Genomic DNA, 23,424 nt, shown 5'->3' on the forward strand with positions numbered 1-23,424 from the left:
GGAGAAGCTGTAAGACACAGTACTGTAACGAACGTGGTACCACGACCCTGGACTGATCATTATCAGAACGCAACAGCAAAACACCACGTCGTACAAGAAGTCTCTCCTTGTGAGTAAAAAATCGGCGAACCAACGGGTCCCCGATCCGTGACTTTGACAAGGGCCATTGCGTAGCAACAAAACGCAGAACGGGACCAAGGACAGGGTCTGCAGCTGTGGCTGTAGCTACACGACGAAAATCAATCGGAAACGATTCGACCACGTCATCGGTTTCCGCATCAATGAACATGCAAGAAAGTTAGGAGGAATCGAATGCACTATCCTCAGCAACAGACAAGCGGGACAACGCATCGGCGTTTCCGTGCTTAGCAGTGGACCGATACAAGATATCGTAGAGGTACTGCGAGAGGAAAATAGACCAGCGAATGAATTTATGCACTGTACGTGGAGGTACAGGCTTGGTCGGATGAAAAAGCGATGTCAAAGGTTTGTGGTCTGTGATTATGGTAAAGTGACGACCATAGAAGAAATCATGAAACTGTGTAACACCAAATACGAGAGCCAATGCTTCTTTCTCGACCTGTGAATAATTTCTTTGAGCAGACGAGAGCAATTTGGACGCAAAGGCAATAGGGCGATCGTGCGATCCATCTTTATGCGCAAGCACAGCACCGATCACGAAATCCAATGCATCCAACATCAACAAGAGGAGCTTCTGGGGATCGAATGGCGTAAGGCAAGTATTGGAAAGCAACACCGGTTTCAACTGGCGAAAGCGCGTTTGCATTCCGTGGTCCAGCCGAACTGAACACCCTTACGGCGTAAACGATGAAGCGGAGCTGAAATGGAAGAGGCATGAAGTATATAACGGTGATAATAATTAATTTTTCCCAGCACACTCTGTAGCTGCTTCAAATTCTGCGGCGGTGGCAAGTCTTGTATGGCACGAAGGTGCGTGGGACAGGGATGTATGACTTGGGCATTGAGTACATGTCCCAAGTATGGCAAGTCCTGAGCAAAAAACACACATTTGTCCTTCCGCAAGCGAAGACCATTTTGTCGCAAGACCTGAAATAATGTTCTGAGATTGGCCAAATGTTCTTCTTCCGTCTTTCGGAGATCACAATATCGTCCAGATAATTTGCTGCAGTAGGGACCGACGCACAAACAGTTTGTAGATATTGCTGGAACAATGCCGGGGCGGATGCACACCCGAATGGCAGTCGTTTCAATTGATACAACCCAAGATGAGTGTTAACCACCAAAACGCTCTGGGATTCTTCGTCCACCGGTATTTGCAAGTACGCATCTGCTGGGACCAACTTCGATAAATATTTACCAGGGCACAGTTTGTCAAAAAGATCTTCCGGGGGGTAACGGAAAAGTTGCAATCACTAGTTGTGGATTCAATGTTGCCTTGAAGTCCACACGAAGTCTCAACTTTCCGAAAGGTTCTGACAAAATTACTAAGGGTGTTGCCCAGTGAGAAGCCTGCACACGTTCAATTACACCTTGTGATTCTAAATCGTGTATTATTTTTGCGACCTCGTCACGCAATGCGTGGGGAACATTGCGCGCTCTGAAAAATTTCGGTTGCGCGTTCACTTTCAGTTCCAAATGTGCTTTATAGTTCTTAGCGCAACCGAGGCCCGGTGCAAAATTATCTGAAAATTCTTCACGTAGACGAGAACACTGTCTGAAGGCAGAGTCTGGTTCACTGATAGGACCTTATTTACTATAGACAAGTTAAACGACTGAAATAAATCGAAACCAAACAAGTTCACTGCAGAAGAAGAACGAAGGACGTAAAATGACACATGTTTTGTTTGTCCTTTGTATGTTGCAAGAAGGCTGCACTGTCCTAACACAGGGATCTTTTGTCCTGAGTAGCTAGTTAACTTAACATTTGCGGCACGCAACGGAGGTGTTTCCAGCAGTTTGTAAGTGTCTTGATTGATCAGTGAAACTGCAGCTCCGGTATCGAGCTGGAATGGTATCACTATGCCGTTAATGTCCAAGTCTACAAAAAGTTTATTATCCTGCTGACGACAAGAGCGACTGTCTCGAGCAACGTGAACTGACACTGGTCCAGAATCACTTGCGACTTGACGGGAGTTCCGGCGATGTCGACGCACGCTATTTTTGGGACGAACATAGTCACTGTTAGAGAGAGTGGCACTGCGCGGAATGGAATGAACTACATGAATTTCCATGGACGAAGTTTCGCGAGCTTGAGTATCCTTGGTTCGGTTCCGATTCCGGGGCGAAGCAAAGGGCCTGGATCGGTTTTGAGCTTCCGATCTGAGCTTTTTCTGCCAAACACTCTGAACATGTCCTTTTTTGTTACAATAAAAGCAAATAGCTTGGCGTGACGGGCAATTCTCACGCGAATGTTTAGTAGCACACTGCGGGCATGATTTGATCACTGCATTCGGTTGCCGGCGCGGCACACGTGGCTGAGAGCCGGGCGGCAGCGGTGCGGCCGGGCGCGAGGGCTGTTTACTGCTCCGTGCAGCTCGCCCGGCGGGCCGGTTAACCTGACACACTGCTGGCGAAGTTTCATATGATTCTTGAGCAAAGTCAAGTGAGTCCTGCCGATCCAACATGTTCATCACTTGTTGAAGGGAGGGATTGATTAGTTTCAAAATCTGTTCCCGTATACGAACATCAGAAACGTTCTGTGCAATTGCATCACGTACCATATTATCTGAATAAGGAAGTCCACATTGACACTCAAAACACAATCCCTAGTAAGGACACTGGTCTCGCATTCGGGAGGACGACGGTTCAATCCCGTCTCCGGCCATCCTGATCTAGGTTTTCCGTGATTTCCCTAAATCGCTTCAGGTAAATGCCGGGATGGTTCCTTTGAAAGGGCACGGCCGATTTCCTTCCCCATCCTTCCCTCACCCGAGCTTGCGCTCCGTCTCTAAAGACCTCGTTGTCGACAGGACGTTAAACACTAATCTCCTCCTCCTCCCTCCTAGTAAGGCCCTGCAAGGTTGCAACCGCTCCCAATTTGTCTGACCTGCCGTACGTTTTGTAAGAAAGAAGGTATACCTTTTGGCAACTACATTGACTGATTCTTTGAAATCTGCATCTAATGCAGACAAAATTTCTTCGTAGGACAGAGTTGCTACGTCGCGTCGGGAAATAATTTGACTATCACACGGTACGTGGTCACCCCCACTGAAGAAAGGAGAAAAGGCTGCCGCTCGTTACCTTGAATTCTGTAGGCGGCGAGATGGAATCCAAATTGGCGTGACCACTCCGTCCAGCTTTCCAGTGAAGCATCAAAAGGTCGAAAAGTTGGTACAACAGCGTGTTGTGGCTGCGTTAGCGGTGAAGCGGCTGTTGCCGCATCGTTTTGCATCGCATGTTGACCCTGGACGAGCTGTCCCAGGGCATCCAGTAATGCCTGCGTCTGCTGATTCTGTAGCGATAAAATTCGGACAGATTGTGGCGAAGCCATTACACAAGTAAATCAGGGCAATATCGATAAGAACGCGGTGTTGCCTCGTTGCCAATGTTGTGGTTGGCAAGAGAGGCAACACCGTTTTATTAAAGGAGGCCAAAATGCACGCGTTTTAGCTCACGCAGGCTGGCGTGAGGTCTGGAACATGACAAGGGAATTGAGAAAAACGGACGTAGCTGGTGGAATACTTAACTTTAATCCATTAATGATGAACGTCGCTCTTGACATTACATGATTAACAATATCAATAATAACTGATAATGGCGCCTTCCTAGGTCGTAGCAAATAACGTAGCGGAAGGCTATGCTAACTATCGTCTCGGCAAATGAGAGCGTAGAAGTCAGTGAACCATCGCTAGCAAAGTCGGCTGTGCATCTGGGGCGAGTGCTAGGAAGTCTCTCTAGACCTGACGTGTGGCGGCGCTCGGTCTGCAATCACTGATAGTGGCGACACGCAGGTCCGACGTATACTACCGGACCGTGGCCGATTTAAAGGCTACCACCTAGCAAGTGTGGCGTCTGGCGGTGACACCACATTGATTATCATATTCTTCTTGAAGTCTGAGGGTATTTCGTCTATCTCATATATCTTGCTCACCAGATGGTAGAGTTTTGTCAGGACTGGGTGTCCTAAGGCTGTCAGTAGTTCCAATGGAATGTTGTCTACTCCGGGGGCCTTGTTTCAACTCAGGTCTTTCAGTGTTCTGTCAAACTCTTCGCGCAGTATCGTATCTCCCACTTCATCTTCATCTACATCCTCTTCCATTTCCATAATATTGTGCTAAAGTACGTCGCCCCTGTGTAGACCCTCCATATACTGTTTCCACCTTTCTGCTTTTCCTCTTTTGCTTAGAACTGGGTTTCCATCTGAGCTCTTGATATCCATGCAAATGGTTCTCTTTCCTCCAAAGGTCTCTTCAATTTTCCTGTGGGCAGAATCTATCTTACCCCTAGTGAGATAAGCCTCTACATCCTTACATTTGTCCTCTAGCCATCCCTGCTTAGCCATTTTGCACTTCCTGTCGATCGCATTTTTGAGACGTTTGTATTACTTTTTGCCTGCTTCATTTACTGCATTTTTATATTTTCTCCTTTCATCAATTAAATTCAATATTTCTACTGTTACCCAAGGATTTCTACTACCCTCGTCTTTTTGCCTACTCGATCCTGTGCTGCCTTCACTATTTCATCCCTCAGAGCTACCCATTCTTCTTATACTGTATTTCTTTCCCCCATTTCTGTCAATTATTCCCTTATGCTCTCCCTGAAACTCTGTACAACCTCTGGTTTAGTCAGTTTATCCAGGTGCAGTTTCTTCAGTTTTCATCTACAGCTCATAACCAATAGATTGTGGACAGAGTCCACATCTGCCTCTGGAGATATCTTGCAATTTAAAACCTGGTTCCCAAATCTTTGTCTTAGCATTGCATTGTCTTTAAAATTTGCCACGCAACCCCCGTTACCCTCGAAACCGCCCCGCACTGCCATTTTGTGAAAAAGTACGAGCTTACCGAATATCTGACAAAATTTGCGATTGGAGTCAAGACTTCCTTGCAGACAGAACTCAACACGTCTCTCTTAAAGGAAGAGACTCGATAGATGTAAATGTAATCTCCAGAGTATGGCAAGGAACAGTGATAGAATCGTTACTGTTTACAAGGCACATAAATGACCTAATAGAAAGCGTCGAAAGCTCTTTAAGTCTGTTTGCAGACGATGCGGTTATCTACAACAAAGTGGCGATGCTGTAACGTGGTAACGGTATGCGGGGTGACCTGCAGAGGACTGATGGACGATTCAGGCTCTGGCAGTTGCCGTGAATGTAAATAAACGTAAACGCATTGCGCATACATAGGAAGTTAAATCCGCTGCTACACAACTATACCATTGATGAAACAATTGCTGGAAATAATATTTACCGTAAATTATCTACGAGTAACTGTTCACAGGGTGTAAGTAGGCTGTTTAGGCTTTCTTATTGGTAACGCCGCTTAGCGCTCGGTATGAAAAATCACTGGCTGTGCTGTGCGCAGTCTGTGTTTAGTTTGCATTGTTGTCTGTCATTGTAGTGTTGAGCAGCGGGAGCTGGATGCTAACAGCGCGTAGCGTTGCGCAGTTGGAGGTGAGCCGCCAGCAGTGGTGGACGTGGGGAGAGAGATGGCAGAGTTTTGAAATTTGTAAGAAAAAAAAATGGCTCTGAGCACTATGGGACTCAACTGCTGTGGTCATCAGTCCCCTAGAACTTAGAACTAATTAAACCTAACTAACCTAAGGACATCACACACATCCATGCCCGAGGCAGGATTCGAACCTGCGACCGTAGCAGCAGCGCGGCTCCGGACTGGAGCGCCTAGAACCGCATGGCCACCGCGGCCGGCGAAATTTGTAAGAATTGGTGTCATGAACTGCTATATATATTATGACTAGTGAGGTAAATACATTGTTTGTTCTCTATTAAAATCTTTCATTTGCTAACTATGCCTATCAGTAGTTAGTGCCTTCAGTAGTTTGAATCTTTTATTTAGCTGGCAGTAGTGGCGCTCGCTGTATTGCAGTAGCTTGGGTAACGAAGATTTTTGTGAGGTAAGTGATTTGTGAAACGTATAGGTTAATGTTAGTCAGGGCCATTCTTTCGTAGGGATTTTTGGAAGTCAGATTGCGTTGCGCTAAAAACTATTGTGTGGCAGTTTAAGCACAGTCTTGTATAATTTTTCTAAGGGGCGTTTCAAGCGGTCTTAAGATAAAATAAACGGTGCGTAAAGAAGATGCCAAAGTGAGAGTCAGAGGAAGAATATTAAGAGTAGGTAACTGATCCACGAGAAACGTTGCTTACAAGGCGCTTGTTAGACTGATTCTTGAGTATAGTTCATCAGTCTGGGATCCGTACCAGGTAGGATTTATAGAAGAGATAGAAAAGGTCCAACGAATAGCATCGCCTTTCGTCAGGGAATCGTGTAGTCGGCACGAAGGAGAGAGAATTGCTCGTCTATCGCCAGTGGCTGACATACGAGGTACGCGTTGTGTACCACGGAGAGGCTGTCCGCCCCGATACAAATGCACTGCCATATGTATGTACCGTTCTAAACATTCATGGTGGTGTCTGTTGGTTCTATATCGTGTCTCCCTACCACTTTCGCGCAACGGCGCTCTGAGCGTGTTTTTTTAGGGAATTGACTAGTTTGAACCTGGGACCTGTTGCTGGTAAGGAGACGCCAGACCACACATGACATGCAGAATTCAGAAGAGTTCAGTGAGACTAGCGATGATATAACCAAATACTAAATGACCTCAGCGTCAGCTCCACTGCACTCAGTGTAGAAGAATCTTAAGACTAACCAAATTTAGTGGAAGAGGTTCAAGGCTTTCCTATTTTTAGTTAGCTGGTAAAATAACGTCGAAAAAGCAGTTAAGTTTACCATTGGAAATTTTATTCTACTCACAAAACATTGTTTATAAATTGCACTATTGATAAAAGGAGATGTTTTAATACAGGATGGTAAAAACCAACTGCCTTCAACAAAAATGTGAACGAATATCCCCTGAATGGGTTTCCAAGTTCTACAATGGATCGAAGGATGACCTATGCCATATCACATCTATAATCTAGGTTTAAATGAAGTTTCACAAAAGAGAAAACTATCAAAATGGTGTACAGTGACCCTCAATTGTCTTTAATTACTTATCTAACTTGTCGTAAATTACAGTGACTGATGTGGCTTCTCAATAATTATATAACAGAGAAATCATCGCGTTTCAGATTTTTATTTCAAGTGGTAAATGTGAACACCATGAGCTTTAATTTACGACCGACACTAGTATTACGCAAAAACGGAGGTGTAACACATGAGACTTCTGCAGTTCTGAGTGAAGCCTTATGCGCTCAAAAATGCGACATGGCGTGCGTTCATTACCTTGTCGGTGTTTAGGCAGCGCCAGGGCGGCAGCGGTCAGCACAGCACAGCTCCGCTCACCTCGCTGTCTCGGAAGCAACTAACTCCTAACTTCTCCTTAGTACAACTTACCGAAGTTGGTTTAAAAAAAACTATCTGGCTGTGTTTTCATCTGACCAATCGGGGTCTCAATGTTAACCTTAAGCTCCGCCTACAAAAATTCTGCCTATCCAATGAGAAACGTTATACTTTTCGTGGTGGGGCAATGTTTTGAAAGTCTGCAACGTAACAGAGATGCGAAAAAGTCTCACGCTAAAACCTGCAGCTGGTGTGGTCTTTTTAGCGTTATCATGAGATCTATACTGTTCTTCTGGAGAGCTCTATCTTTTAACATGGGCTGGGGGTGGTCCTAATGTAACAGACATACGAAAAAGTCTCACGCTAAAACTGCAGGTGGTAGTCTTAGAGGAAGGCTCTAGTGGTTAGCTGGCGACGTGGGTGTCCAGTCCGTCCCTTATCGTAGGACCTTTTAGCTTAATACGGTTCTGCTCTCGGCTTCTGTTCTCGTTTCTGTCCTGGGAACTGCGTCGGTCTCACGGTGGGAAGGTACGACATGCATTTAGGCATTCTTGTGTTAGTCTGTGGTATTCCATTTGCTCACTCGTTACTCGTATTACTTTGGTTAATTTAATGTCACGATATATTCGGAGTTATGTGACATACTATTGGATTTGATTATCATGTCAGGGTTTTCATGGAAGGTGTTGGATTTGCCTGACACCTTACATATCACCACCCTTCGAACTTAATTTTTGCACTGAATTTAGGCAATGATTGAATCGTTGACCAAGTCAGTCAAAAATTATTCCGGTATCTGCAAAATACTGCAGACACCCCATCCGACAATTACGAAAACGTTATTCAACAGGTTAGCCCCAACGAGCAAAAAGGCCCCAGTCGATGTTGGTCGCATGAGCACTCAACTCGGCCACGTCCGGACTTACTACCTGGAAATGAGCTATATTCAAGATACTCAACAGCTGCTTAACACCAGAAGGATCTATTACCACCTCACGAGACACCATAGCCAAAACCCAATGGAAGAGAAATATCCAGCGGACAACTGGAATAACGTCAGGAAAAATATTAACAATCCCATCCTCCACTCCAAAATATTGTCCACATGGTATGACATTGTAAACGAGAAGGTCCCCACAGGTGAAAAACTGCAGAATATCAAAATGAAGCACAGCCCGTAATGCGATCATTGCCATACTGTAGATACCTTGGCACACATTCTCATCTGCCGAGACCAATACCACATATGGAACTGGACTAGAAAAAAACTCGCAATAATTACTAGAACAACAGACTTTGTTATAACGCTTAATGATGTACTTCAATCAGACTGGCATTTCTTTCCTGCAACAAAGCACAGTAGCTACACTTGGATTATCGGCCAGGTTGCGTATTTTGCAGTTACGAATACACATGCGAGTATAGACGAGTACATACGGTATATAATGGAAGAGCACCACAACCTTAAAACGAGTCGGAAATACTAAGCTTTGTTTCAAAATTTCTTACTTCACACTTTGCCATAATGAAGGGGTAATTTATGGTTGGTGCACAACACTAAAGAGAGTCGCTACTGAGTTTGCTTCATTATAATTAAGTTGGCATTTTTTATCTATTTATATATTTGACAGTATGGCAAGTCAAAGTGCCTTAGAAACAGTAATCTTTCCAGAAGCCGTAAAATAAAACTAATCAGAAGTGTTTGATTGATTTCGTGTTCTTCTGTTTTACTGGTATTGGACGGTTTGTCACGGAAAGAAGATTTGTTCAGCTTCTTTACATATTATAAAAAAAGAAAAACCGAAACAGAAAAGTAGGTTAGGGTGAAAGTGGCTGTGGCACTAGATTTGTTTTTTTTTTTTTAGGTTAGATAGGATTTTGGGGTGGTGTGGGCGATAGGGGCCAACGCCTGAAGTGGAAGAGGTCTAGGGGAAAAAAGTAGGTGTAGAGGACACAGTTTTGGGTTGGCATGCAGGAGTTCGTGGGTTCGATCCTGGGTTGAAACAAAAATTGGATTGATAAAAAAAAAGAAAAAAAGCTAAGTGGTCAGCGTGACGGACTGCCGTCCTACGGGCCCGGGTTCGATTCCCGTGTGGGTTGGGGATTTTTCTCCGCTCACGGAGTGGGTGTTGCGCTGTCTTCATCATCAGTCCATCCACATCCGGCGCGCAGGTCGCCCAGTGTGGCGTCGAATGTGATAAAACCTGCACCAAGGCGGCCGGACCTGCCGCGCAAGGGGCCTCCCGGCCAATGACGCCAAATGCTCATTTCCATTTTTACGGAGAGGCTTCCAATGAAATTTCGAGAGAGTAATTTCCGGGAACAGTCGGACAACGCGTTACTTTGTCCAACATAGATCTCGCGGAAAGACCACGACCAGGAGACTTGAGAAATTAGTGCTAATATAAAGACTTACCGACAATCGTTTTTCCCACGTGCCATTAGTGAATGGAACAGAGAAGAGAGTATCAGTTAGTGGTACCAGAAGTACCCTCCTCCGTACACCGTGAGGTGGCTGATGTAGACGAGACTGGCACTCGGTGTAACTCCGTCTCTCCTGGAGGTCACACTGGTACGAAGTATGACTCCACTAAAATCAAAATTTTTTCACTTTTTGTCTGTAAGGAAATAACACCCTGCAAATGGTGTTGCGCAAGAGTACGGCCACTGAAATGGCTTCTGACATTAGGTGGTGATAGTGAGGCACTGACGGACGGGAGGCCCCACGTTGGGTAGTTCGACTGCCGAGTTGGAAGTCTTTTCAGGTGACGCTACGTTGGGCGACTTGCGTGTCCATAATGATGATGAAAGGATGATAAGGACAACACAACATCCAGTCCCCAAGTGAAGAAAGTCTCCGATGCGGGTGGGAATCAAACCCGGGGCCGCTGTATGGCTGTCAGACGCAATGACCATTGAACCAAGGAGACGGAGTAACATTAGGTGTACACCAATAACTCGCAACCACCAGATTTCTTAATGAATCTGATGGAGAAAATATCTTCAAACGCTTTAATGAGTTAATATTTGACGTTAAGCATACAGTACGTTTACGGTTGAAGACATTGTAGTTGATACCTAATAACTAGGGTTGGGATAATTTTAAAATTTTAAGGAAAAACACATAGAAGTGGATCCACATATTTCGTTATTGTTTGGTCGCTCACAAACATTTAAAAACTTGAACAGGCTCAATTAATTACTAACAAACATTAACAATTCATACCATTAAGGGCAGGAGTATAGGGTTGCCAAATACAAGAAAGGAGTCACAGCACCTAGGCGTGGCTGCAAGAGAGTTCTACAAATAACTTTATCAGTAAAATGATTTACAATGACTGCCATTAAATGTACTAACAATTTCCAAGCATGGGTAATATGTTACACAAGTGGATAATGCCCATCCAAAACACAGAAGGGGTAACAACTCATGCCACTGATTGTGGTAGCTGCAAAGCCCTTAACAGTGTATAACCTTAATAAAAATTCCTTAAGTAACAAAATACACAGTCCTCAAAATACATGCAAAACTGGAAGGCATACAATTTAAATGTTACACCCAACTGGTAAATACCAGCAGAAACATTGATAATGACCCTTAAACAAATACACAGTTGCCAAAAATACAAGATAAGATGGGAGGATATGCAATTTAAATGTGACTCCCAACTGGTACACACCAGTAGAAACGTTGACGATGAGACTTCGTAACGGTGTTCTCACGTTTCGTCTCCTGTTGCAATTGAACGGAGATAGGCGTCACCTTCATTCTCGTAACGCTAGAGGAGTTCCTTCCAAATTTGAAGTCAGTGCACTTTCATTTAGGAGTCAGCATCCGGGGTACCCATCGTGCACAGATCTTCTGATAGCCAAGCGAAGCAATAATGTGATCCACACATTCTTGTAAAATGCTTGCACTTTCTCTGAGTGATACTACGATCGTCCTGAATCAACCTGTCAACATTTTGCTTCTGAAACTCGGTGGTTGCTGTCACAGGACGTCCAACTCTTTGTTTCTCACGCAGGTCAGATGTTTCCGTCTCATCGTCTTTAAACTTACTCGCCCAACGACGCACAGTACTCACATCAACACAATCACCATAAACTGCTTTCATTCTCCGATGAATCCCCTTTGCGGGTGACACCTTCTGCTGTCAAGAATTCAATGACTTCACGTTGCTTAAATCGCACTGATGGACCGACTGCAGGGTTCCATACTTTACACTGTAACAACATAACCGTTCATTGTTACTGTGTAGTATGGCAGAGCATTAGTCCTAATGGCTTCGACCGATTCACTACGACGTTCTCCCGCATTTCTCTCTCGGAGCACAGCTACGAGGGTTGTCCAGAAAATAAGTTTCGATCGGTCGCGAAATGGAAACCACTGGGAAAATCCGATAAAGCTTTGCACCGATGTGTTGGGCAGTGTCTCTAGTATGCCCGTCGATCGTGTCGCGTCTCTCTTTTCAATTTTGAGTGGACGGTGAGCATGTAAAGATGCGGAGGGAATAGCGTCTCCCGCCAAGTATGAGGGCCTGGTTAGAGATTTCGCCTGTGTCATGCAACCCACATAACACAACTGTCGAGCAGTTCCTTCTTCAAGCCAATTCTCGGCCGCACACTGCAGGGGCAATGATGACGCTCCTGCAGCGTTTCCGATGAGAAGTGTTTGATCATCCACAATACAGTCCGTAACTGACTCCCACTGAGTCTTATCTCCGCTCACAAGAACCGCTGGCTGCGAAGACAAAATATTTCCACAGACAACGAGCTGCAGACAAGTGCAGGTAACTGGCCGAAAGCACAGGCGGCTGCTTGCTATGACGAGAATATTGGAGCGCCGACTATATAGAGAAGTAGGTGGAAAGTGTACCTAACTGTTGCAAATAAAACGTTTCAGGTTTTCACTGTGGTTTCCATTTCGCGACCCATCGGAGCTTACTTTCTGGACAACTCACCACACAAATGATTTTCCAGCGTACTTTGTGCTACTACAAGCATCCACAGAGACACCTGTAGCTGTGGACACATACTATGCTCCCACGCAACGAATAGCAATTTGTGATCTGCTGCAAGAAAAAAAAGTTGTAATGACTTCCCCCCGAATCCTCCTATTTATTGTGTATTTTTGTATACTGACACGTTTTACACCACGGAGGATCTTCTAACAAACCTACCACAACAAAGGTCAAAATTTAATGATTGTGGTGTTGCTCACGTTGCTAAATATTACATTTTCGGGCAACAACAGTCATATTATGTGGCACGTGTCATTAGAGCACAGTTAATAAAGTCATTTCATGTAATAATGAAAAAAACTAGGCACTCATCTTTTTGTGTTGTCCACACTGGTCTCGTCGTAAAATCATGGCTCAATCGTTGAAAATCTATGTGGTTATGATTCCAAGCTCGGATGCAAAGAGGCCCAGGTTTTATCCTGCAATATTCAAAAGTTTTGTAGATGTGCTTCACAAACCATTCTTGAAGATTACACCTTTACTGCACAATGGTGATGTAAAAATATAATCGGCACTCCGAATTTAAGTTACACTTCCTTTTAATTGCAATATCACGTAAACACAAACCATCACTTCACAATACAAAACATACTTGAAGACATCTTCCTCACAGTCACTGTTAAAGTTCACATTTTATAACCGGACTGCAATACGCGTCTTTCCTACATGATGTCGAAGACTTGACTTTCTCAAGGTCCGACTCTCTAACAACTCAACAACTAACTATCGCTTACGCGCCCAAAAGTTACAAGATCATAGTGACAAAAGAAATACACATAAGAATAATATCAATGCAATATAATCATATCGATGTATCACAAATGAAATCAAATCTGAATGTTGTCTCAGAAATATGTTAAGTAGTTAACAAAAAAACAGTAGAATATTACTGGTACTGAAAGGTTCAGATGAGGTGCCGTAATGGTTACGTAATTCAAGTACCATTACAATCTTCTACAACGGATCTATTGGAAAGTAAAGTACATCTAACCTAATGTAATCAAATCAAAGGCTACTTGATTAATACGTTTCGTGAATTAAGCAACTTTAGGTCGATCTATGGTACGAAGTAGTTGCTGGTGAGGCTACTATTTTATTGGATATGGTTAGACAATATTTATGCACAGGTAAGTGCATTGTATGTGAAAAGTGTGAGAGTCCAAGTAGTACCATACACAAAGCCACATTCAAAGTGTGTCGCCAAATTGAAAACTTGACCTCACGTCGTTTGGTGACCCTGCAGGTTGCAGCACCCTTAGTCTGTCAGTACACACTGTGTGGTAAAAAAAGTGAGGTACCCAGATGAGGAGGACAAAAGAACGTGAATCGTAAAGAGCCGATAGGTACATGGTGTTATTTCAGTCATAATAGATTCGAGTGGAAAAACTGGTAGAAGCCGACCTCGGGGAAGATCAGTTTGGATTCCGTAGAAATATTGTAACATGCGAGGCAATACTGACCCTACGACTTATCTTGGAAGAACAATTAAGGAAAGGCAAACCTACGTTTCTAGCATTTGTAGACTTAGGGAAAGCTTTTGACAGTATTGACTGGAATACTCTCTTTCAAATTATGAAGGTGGCAGGGGTAAAATACAGGGAGCGGAAGGCTATTTACAATTTGTACGGAAATCAAATGGCAGTTATAAGAGTCGAGGGGCATGGAAGGGAAGTAGTGGTTGGGAAGGGAGTGAGACAGGGTTGTAGCCTCTCCCCGATGTTATTCAATCTGTATATTGATAATATACAGTCATCGGCGACTGGAATGCAGTTGTAGGGGAAGGAGTAGAAGAAAAAGTTACAGGAGAATATGGGCTTGGGACAAGGAATGAAAGAGGAGGAAGACTAATTGAGTTCTGTAACAAGTTTCAGCTAGTAATAGCGAATACCCTGTTCAAGAATCACGAGAGGAGGAGGTATACTTGGAAAAGGCTGGGAGATACGGGAAGATTTCAATTAGATTACATCATGGTCAGACAGAGATTTCGAAATCAGATACTGGATTGTAAGGCGTACCCAGGAGCAGATATAGACTCAGATCACAATATAGTAGTGATGAAGAGTAGGCTGAAGTTCAATACATTAGTCAGGAAGAATCAATACGCAAAGAAGTGGGATACGGAAGTTCTAAGGAATGACGAGATACGTTTGAAGTTCTCTAACGCTATAGATACAGCAATAAGGAATAGCGCAGTAGGCAACACAGTTGAAGAGGAATGGACTTATCTAAAAAGGGCCATCACAGAAGTTGGGAAGGAAAACATAGGTACAAAGAAGGTAGCTGCGAAGAAACCATGGGTAACAGAAGAAATACTTCAGTTGATTGATGAAAGGAGGAAGTACAAACATGTTCCGGGAAAATCAGGAATACAGAAATACAAGTCGCTGAGGAATGAAATAAATAGGAAGTGCAGAGAAGCTAAGACGAAATGGCTGCAGGAAAAATGTGAAGACATCGAAAAAGATATGATTGTCGGAAGGACAGACTCAGCATACAGGAAAGTCAAAACAACCTTTGGTGACATTAAAAGCAACGGTGGTAACATTAAGAGTGCAACGGGAATTCCACTGTTAAATGTAGAGGAGAGAGCAGATAGGTGGAAAGAATACATTGAAAGCCTCTATGAGGGTGAAGATTTGTTTGATGTGATAGAAGAAGAAACAGGAGTCGATTTAGAATAGATAGGGGATCCAGCATTAGAATCGGAATTTAAAAGAGCTTTGGAGGACACGGTCAAATAAGGCAGAAGGGATTGATAACATTTCATCAGAATTTCTAAAATCATTAGCGGAAGTAGCAACAAAACGACTATTCACGTTGGTGTATAGAATATTTGAGTCTGGCGACATACCATCTGACTTTCGGAAAAGCATCATCAAAACAATTCCGAAGACGGAAAGAGCTGACAAGTGCGAGAATTATCGCACAATCAGCTTAACAGCTCATGCATCGAAGCTACTTACAAGAATAATATACAGAAGAATGGAAAAGAAAATTGAGAATGCGCTAGGTGACGATCAGTTTGGCTTTAGGAAAAGGAAAGGCACGAGAGAGGCAATTCTGACGTTACGGCTAATAATGGAAGCTAGGCTAAAGAAAAATCAAGACACGTTCATAGGATTTGTCGACCTGGAAAAAGCGTTCGACAATATAAAATGGTGCAAGCTGTTCAAGATTCTGAAAAATGTAGGGGTAAGTTATAGGGAGAGACGGGTCATATACAATATGTACAATAACCAAGAGGGAATAATAAGAGTGGACGATCAAGAACGAAGTGCCCGTATTAAGAAGGGAGTAAGACAAGGCTGTAGCCTTTCGCCACTACTCTTCAATCTGTACATCGAGGAAGCAATGTTGGAAATAAAAGAAAGGTTCAGGAGTGGAATTAAAATACAAGGTGAAAGGATATCAATGATACGATTCGCTGATGACATTGCTATCCTGAGTGAAAGTGAAGAAGAATTAAATGATCTGCTGAATGGAATGAACAGTCTAATGAGTACACAGTATGGTTTGAGAGTAAATCGGAGAAAGACGAAGGTAATGAGAAGTAGTACAAATGAGAACAGCGAGAAACTTAACATCAGGATTGATGGTCACGAAGTCAATGAAGTTAAGGAATTCTGCTACCTAGGCAGTAAAATAACCAATGACGGACGGAGCAAGGAGGACATCAAAAGCAGACTCGCTATGGCAAAAAAGGCATTTCTGGCCAAGAGAAGTCTACTAATATCAAATACCGGCCTTAATTTGAGGAAGAAATTTCTGAGGATGTACGTCTGGAGTACAGCATTGTATGGTAGTGAAACATGGACTGTGTGGAAAACACTGATAAGAAGAAGGGACAGGATGATAGGACATCTGCTAAGACATGAGGGAATGACTTCCATGGCACTAGAGGGAGCTGTAGAAGGCAAAAACTGTAGAGGAAGACAGAGATGGGAATACGTCAAGCAAATAATTGAGGACGTACGTTGCCAGTGCTATCTGAGATGAAGAGGTTAGCACAGGAAAGGAATTCGTGGCGGGCCGCATCAAACCAGTCAGTAGACTGACGACGACGACGACGGCAAAAAAAAAAAAAAAAAAAAAAAAAAAAAAAAAAAAAAAAAAAAAAAAAAAAAAAAAAACCCTCAAGCAGTAAAGGAAACAAAAGAAAAATTCGGAGTAAATATTAAAATCCATGGAGAAGAAATAAAAACTTTGAGGTTCGCCGATGACATTGTAATTCTGCCAAAGACAGCAAAGTACTTGGAAGAGCAGTTGAATGGAATGGACAGTGTCTTGAAAGGAGGATATAAGATGAACATCAACAAAAGCAAAACGAGGATAATGGAATGTAGTCGAATTAAGTCAGGTGATGCTGAGGGAATTAGATTAGGAAATGAGATACATAAAGTAGTAAAGGAGTTTTTCTATTTGGGGAGCAAAGTAACTGATGATGGTCGAAGTAGAGAGGATATAAAATGTAGACTGGCAATGGCAAGGAAAGCGTTTTTGAAGAAGAGAAATCTGTTAACACAGATTTAAGTGTCAGGAAGTCATTTCTGAAAGTATTTGTATGGAGTGTAGCCATGTATGGAAGTGAAACATGGACGATAAATAGTTTGGACAAGAAGAGAATAGAAGCTTTCGAAATGTGGTGCTACAGAAGAATGCTCAAGATTAGATGGGTAGATCACATAACTAATGAGGAGGTATTGAATAGGACTGGGGAGAAGAGAAGTTTGTGGCACAACTTGACCAGAAGAAGGGACCGGTTGGCCGTGCGGTTCGAGGCGCTTCATTTTGGAACCGCGTGACCACTACGGTCGCAGGTTGGAATCCTGCCTCGGGGATGGAAGTGTGTGATGTCCTCAGGTTAGTTAGGTTTAAGTAGTTCTAGGATCTAGGCGACTGATGACTTCAGAAGTTAAGTCCCACAGAGCTCAGAGCCATATGAACCATTCAGTACTGAGGGCAAGTGTAGCCGCTGTTTAGCAAGCTGTAGGTGGCGGCTGTACTGCAGCTGTTGTACCGTATTCAGTAGAAATGCAATTTGTTGTGTCTTTAACTGAAACATCTGTGTGAGCTACATTTCATCTATTGCTTGCAGTTGGGACGCCTGTGCAGGACGTCGGTGAATTTGTTTCTCATAGCGGAAGGTAGAAAGGCAAGCAAGAAAAATAGGTACAAAAGTAAATAAAATTTCTGCAATGCCCACCTGAAAACACTGATTAGCAAAAACACTATAAGAGGCTGTTAAAGCAAGTAAACTCTCCTGAAAAGAAAACACAACAGAGAATTAAGACGCCAGGAAAACACAAAAGAAAATTTCTAGCAGCTGGTCTCTGAGGTGTTGCTATGGAATCCGTGACCCACTCACCACCAATGTTGTGTCCTGCCCACTCGTCTAATATAGGGCTCCTAGGAAACCTGATTGTCGGATTGCTGGACAACAATTCGAGTATATTGTATTAATAAAGTTTGTTAAAGAAAATACATGACAATACTTAACTTCGAGAATTTACAACGACGGGTCGCAAGCAAACGGCGACAGACAAGTAAGAAATCTCATCAGTATAGACAATGCCTAATGCAAGTGAAAGAATAAATTTCCTAAGCCACTACTGTAGAACTAGTAGGTCAGCTAGGCTTCAACTCGGGCCGCGGTCATGCAGCGTGGCGCCTGTGTTCTCTTCGTGTAGATGCCGCTGCTGTCTCGTTGTCGTCATAGAGAGGAGTCGGTCAACCTACTAGTGGCTGACACCGTCTCACAGCCCTCTCTGCTCTGATGTTCTTGATCGTCATGCAGGCACTTGACGTTATGCGGGAACATGACCAGTGATACAAATGGCAGCACTGTACGGTACTCAGAACTTAAGCGGTAGTAATGAAAGTGAATATTTATTGTGTTATTGGTAACGATGACGTTTTCATTAAAACAACACTGAGTAATCATTCGTTCTCTCCTCTTGTGTTTTGTGACTCTTGGGTTGATTTGGTGGAAGAGACCATCGGATTAGGGAAGGATGGGGAAGGAAGTCGGCTATGCCCTTTCAAAGGAACCATCCGGGCATTTGTCTGAAGCAATTTAGGGAAATCACGGAAAATGTAAATCAGGATGGCCGGACGCGGGAATGAACCGTCGTCCTTCTGAATGCGAGTCCAGTTAGCTAACCACTGCGCCACCTCGCTCGGTTGTGTGACTTATTCAAATTCATTGCCAGTTGAGTGAAACTGTGATCGTGTCACGAATATTGATAATGTGAGTTAGTGTTTGTGAAGGCCGAACCCTGTGCGACAACGAACCAAACCAATCTCAGAATAACAACAGCCAATCGGCCAACATAGTCACACGAGTGGAGACTGGTTCTGGAGGACCACCAGTTGAGTGTGAAAAATATTGGCTGCACAGTTGGCATTTCTGTGGAATCCGTGGGCCCACGTCTGCATGATGACCTGAAAGCACGCAAAGTGCCCTCTAGGTTGTCACCTCCTGTGTTGACGGACATCCCGTAGGCTGCGCAAGAGGCAGTTTGTCGAGCGATGGTGACACAAGATGACGGCTTGAATGGGACTTTGTGTCGTGACAACATATCAGAGACTTGGATGACGTTTTTCAATCTTCGAACGAAGGTTCAATAAACTCAGTGCTGGCACACAGTGTCACCTCCACCTAAAAGAAAGAAAGAAAAATATGAAGCAATGAAGGACCAATGTTGAAAATGTAATTGTGGGTATACTTTGAGACAGCTACGGCGTAATCCTTACTCATAGTAACCTGTAAGGCGCTATGGAGACAGATGCAAACTACTAAGCTGTTTTGCAGAGCAAAATTCTTCCACAATTGCGAGAATAAAAGGCCAGAAAAGACTGCACGTGCTCTTTCTCCAATACAAGCAGACATGACACTGGCGATCACGACGCAAGCAGGAGTTTCTTCCGGAACACTGTTCTGATTTGGCCTTTCATGCTCCTTATACACCGCCTTTTAGCTATTTTTTGCTTTTGCTTATGACGAAAGACAGATTTTGCGGTCGCACATTCTGCAACCGTGCCGTTCTTAAATAAATTTTCCAGTGACCAAAACAATCTGCTAAAGTATAGTAACGTCGACATTATCAAAATTGTGTACTGATATATGGAGATTACATTGACAATTTCCGGAAGCTTCAAATAGAGTGTGTGAATATTTTGCGATAAAAAAAATCGATGACCCTAGAACTTGAACGCACCTCGTATTCTTCAACAGACTACGCTGTTTGGGAGGAAAAAAAAGTGAAATACCCAAAAGGGAAGGAGGAAACGAAATAAAACTTCATGGATTGTGAGTATATGTGATGTTTTTTAGTTTTTACAAAATCGAGTCGAATGTACAAAGAACTTGGCCACATAGGCCCACTTATCAGTATGACGTTGCACGCCTTCTTACACGGAAGCATGCACAAACTCGGTTGGTAAGGGTGTTACAATGCCGTTGCAGCCTCCCATGAGGGAAGCCGACAGTTGAAACTGGTCATCGATGTTCTGGATACTGACACTGGGTTGGAGTGCACATGTTTTATTAGGAATGTATGCTAGGGTCTTGCTGGCTACTGGAGTTCTTCAGCATCCCGCAGTCACTTCACAGAGACACGCTCCTTGTGTGGACGAGCATTTTCTTATTTCTCACATCCGTAACTTTTGGATTAATGGAAACGAGGAATACCTTATGTTTTCCTCAGTTTAACTGAACATTACTCTTACGCCTGCAAATAATTACCCAAAACTATAACATTACGAGTGATCACCCATTATTGCAAATCAAGCAGATTACCATTGTTAATATATTTTCCTAAACAAACTGAACAACTCGTGTCGTTCTACTGCATGCAAATATAGTGGCAGATGAAGCACAACACACAAATTTCATTGGCACAGCACAATAATCACTAAGAGATCAAATGTAAAACAATAAAACGTGCAAATGTAAACACTTAAGAGCTACGTAAATTAAGAAACAGTGGCAATTAAAAGCGAATGAAAAGGAATAAAAGTGTTTAACTTTTATCCCATTAGAACTGATAGTAATTGTTTGCTATAATAAGCACTGTGTCGTAAGTTAATGAATTTGCAAAATTATTATGATTACGGAAAGAAATAATTCGATGAAGGAAAACAGATCTTAGTTATTACCTGAATGTTATTACTGAAAAGAAATCAAAGTACCATTGAAATATGACAATTAACAATTACGTAAAATCAATGACAAAGAAAAAGATAATTCGCGGTATCTCGTAGCCAACGTTCTTCTAAACTATCTGCACTAAGCTGACGTTGCTGGCGAGACGTCGATGTCCCTATCGTTAATCCATGATCCTTGAGCCTGCATTTCAATAACTGTTGTCTTACTGATCTCTTTGACTCAGGGCGCCTTTGCGAATGTAACAGGAACGCTCGGTGTCTCTAGAATGATTTCCAGTTTGCGTCTCTGCCTTCAACGACGAATATACTGTGAAGAGCCAGAGAAACTGATACACCTGACTAATATCGTGTAGGGACCCCGCGAGCAAGCAGAAGTGTTGCAACACGACGTGGTATGGACTCAACTAATGTCTGAAGTAGTGCTGGAGAGAACTGACACCATGAACCCTGCAGAACTGTCCATAAACCCCTAAGTGTACGAGGGGGTGGAGATCTCTTCTTAACAGCGTGTTGCAAGGCATCCTAGATATGCTCAATAACGTTCATGCCTTGGGAGTCTGGTGGCCAGCGGAAGTGTTTAAACTCAGAAGAGTGTTCCTGGGGCCACTCTGTAGCAGTCTGGGGTGTCGCATTTTCCTGCTGAAATTGCCCAAGTCCGTCGGAAAGCACAATGGACATGAATGAATGCAGGTGATCAGACAGGGTTCTTACGCACTTGTCACCTATCAGAGTCGTATCTAGACGTATCAGGAGTCCCATATCACTCCAACTGCACACGCCCCACACCATTACAGAACCTCCACCAGCTTGAACAGTCCTTTGCTGGCATGCAGGGTCCATGGATTCAAGAGGTTGTCTTCATACCCGTACACATGAATCGGCTCGATACAATTTGAAACGAGACTCATCCGACCAAGCAACATGTTTCCCCAGTCATCAACAGTCCAATGTCGGTGTTGACGGGCCCAGGTGAGGCGTAAACCTTTGTATCGTGTACGTGTGGGCCTTCGGCTTCGAAAGCTCACATCGATGATGTTTCGGTGAATGGTTCGCACGCTGACACGTGTTAATGGCCCAGCATTGAAATCTGCGGAAGGGTTGCTCTGCTGCCACGTTGAACTATCCTCTTCGTCGTCGTTGGTCCATTTCTTTCTCGATCTTTTTCTGACCGCAGCGATGTCAGAGATTAGGTGTTTCACCGAATCCTTTATATTCACGGTACACTTGTGAAACGGTCATACTGGAAAATCCCCACTTCATTGCTACCTCGGAGATGCCGTGTCCCATCGCTCGTGCGCCGACTGTAACACTGCGTTGAAACTCACTGAAATCTTGATAACCTGCCATTGTAGCAGCGCCAGACACTTGTCTTATATAGGCGTTGTCGACCGCAGCGCCGAACTTTGCCTGTTTACATGTCTCTGTATTTGAATACTCATTCCTGTACGAGTTTCTTTGGCGCTTCAGTGTAAGACACACTTCTTTGCATTAACACGTGACGTAGTAGTTGTCATAAGGTTTGTTAGGCAGCTTAGCCACAGCTTTCAGATTTACTCTTAAGTATTCGATCGATATGTTGCACTTTTCATAGTATATCCGTTCACTGTATGAAGTTAATTGTAGCGTAAAGCAATAGTCCGCGTTTTACACTGAAGAGTCCGTGCAGTGCACAATTGTGTACGTGATCACTTCAATCACTCGGCGATCAGCACACCGTACATTCGAAGCTAAGCTTCTTTAGATCAAGATACGTCACGAAAATGCGTTACCATATTTTCTGTTTCATTTCACAGTCCGTGGTACCCACTAAAAGGTTTGTGGTGTCTACAATAAGAAACGGTATCTTTACGGTGTCGAAACAGCTTATCGATTTGCACATCAAAGTTTTAATCTTGATGAGTCAATACGCAATTCCAGCCAATGAGCAACGCTATATGTAAAGTCAACATGGAAATCATAAATGTAGTACTGCTCAAATACTGATTTGTTTCACTGGTCACGAACACAATGCATGGCAGTAAATGTGCGACAGTTTAATCACTCCACGTACTGGTCTTGCTACTCCATACTCGTTGTTGGTGCTTTCCTCCGTCTGCCTGTCCATGTGGTTCTGCGCCGCTCAGACATCTCACTTCACATAACACGTTCAAAGATTCTGATTACATCGATTTACAGTATCATACCAAAACAAAGTTTCCTATTATTCTCTTTGTAGAAAATGAATTCAAGTGATATCTTAATGAATGAGGAAATATATAGTATCATAATAAATGAAATTAGCATTCACGTTCATGACATCCACTTTACCTAAACAGAGTCATAACTGCACAAAGAAATAGGGGTACAAAATTTATTCTGAAATAATTCTTCAATGTATCACGAAACTGAAGCACCAAAAAGGAAAACGAGAGTACAGGAAAAGAAACAATAAAACTGTCTTTTGTAGAATTATCAAAGGAAGGAAGGAAGGAAGGTTGGGTTTAACGTCCCGTCGACTTCGAAGTCATTAGAGACGGAGCACAGGCTCGGACTGTGTCAACGATGGGGAAGGAAATCGGCCGTGCCCTTTCAAAGCAACCATCACTGCATTTACATGGAGCGATTTAGGAAAATTACGGAACACCTAAATCTGGATGATCGGACCCGGATTTGAACCGTCGTCCACCCAAATGGAGTACAGTGTGCTGACCACTGCGCCACCTCGCTCGGTGTAGTGTTATCTCCACACGTGAACTGTTGCATGAGGTGTCACCAGTGAGGACGCTGTGTGTGTGTGTGTGTGTGTGTGTGTGATG

This window comes from Schistocerca gregaria, chromosome 4 (genome assembly GCF_023897955.1).
Source record: "Schistocerca gregaria isolate iqSchGreg1 chromosome 4, iqSchGreg1.2, whole genome shotgun sequence".
NCBI classification, from domain to species: domain Eukaryota; kingdom Metazoa; phylum Arthropoda; class Insecta; order Orthoptera; family Acrididae; genus Schistocerca; species Schistocerca gregaria.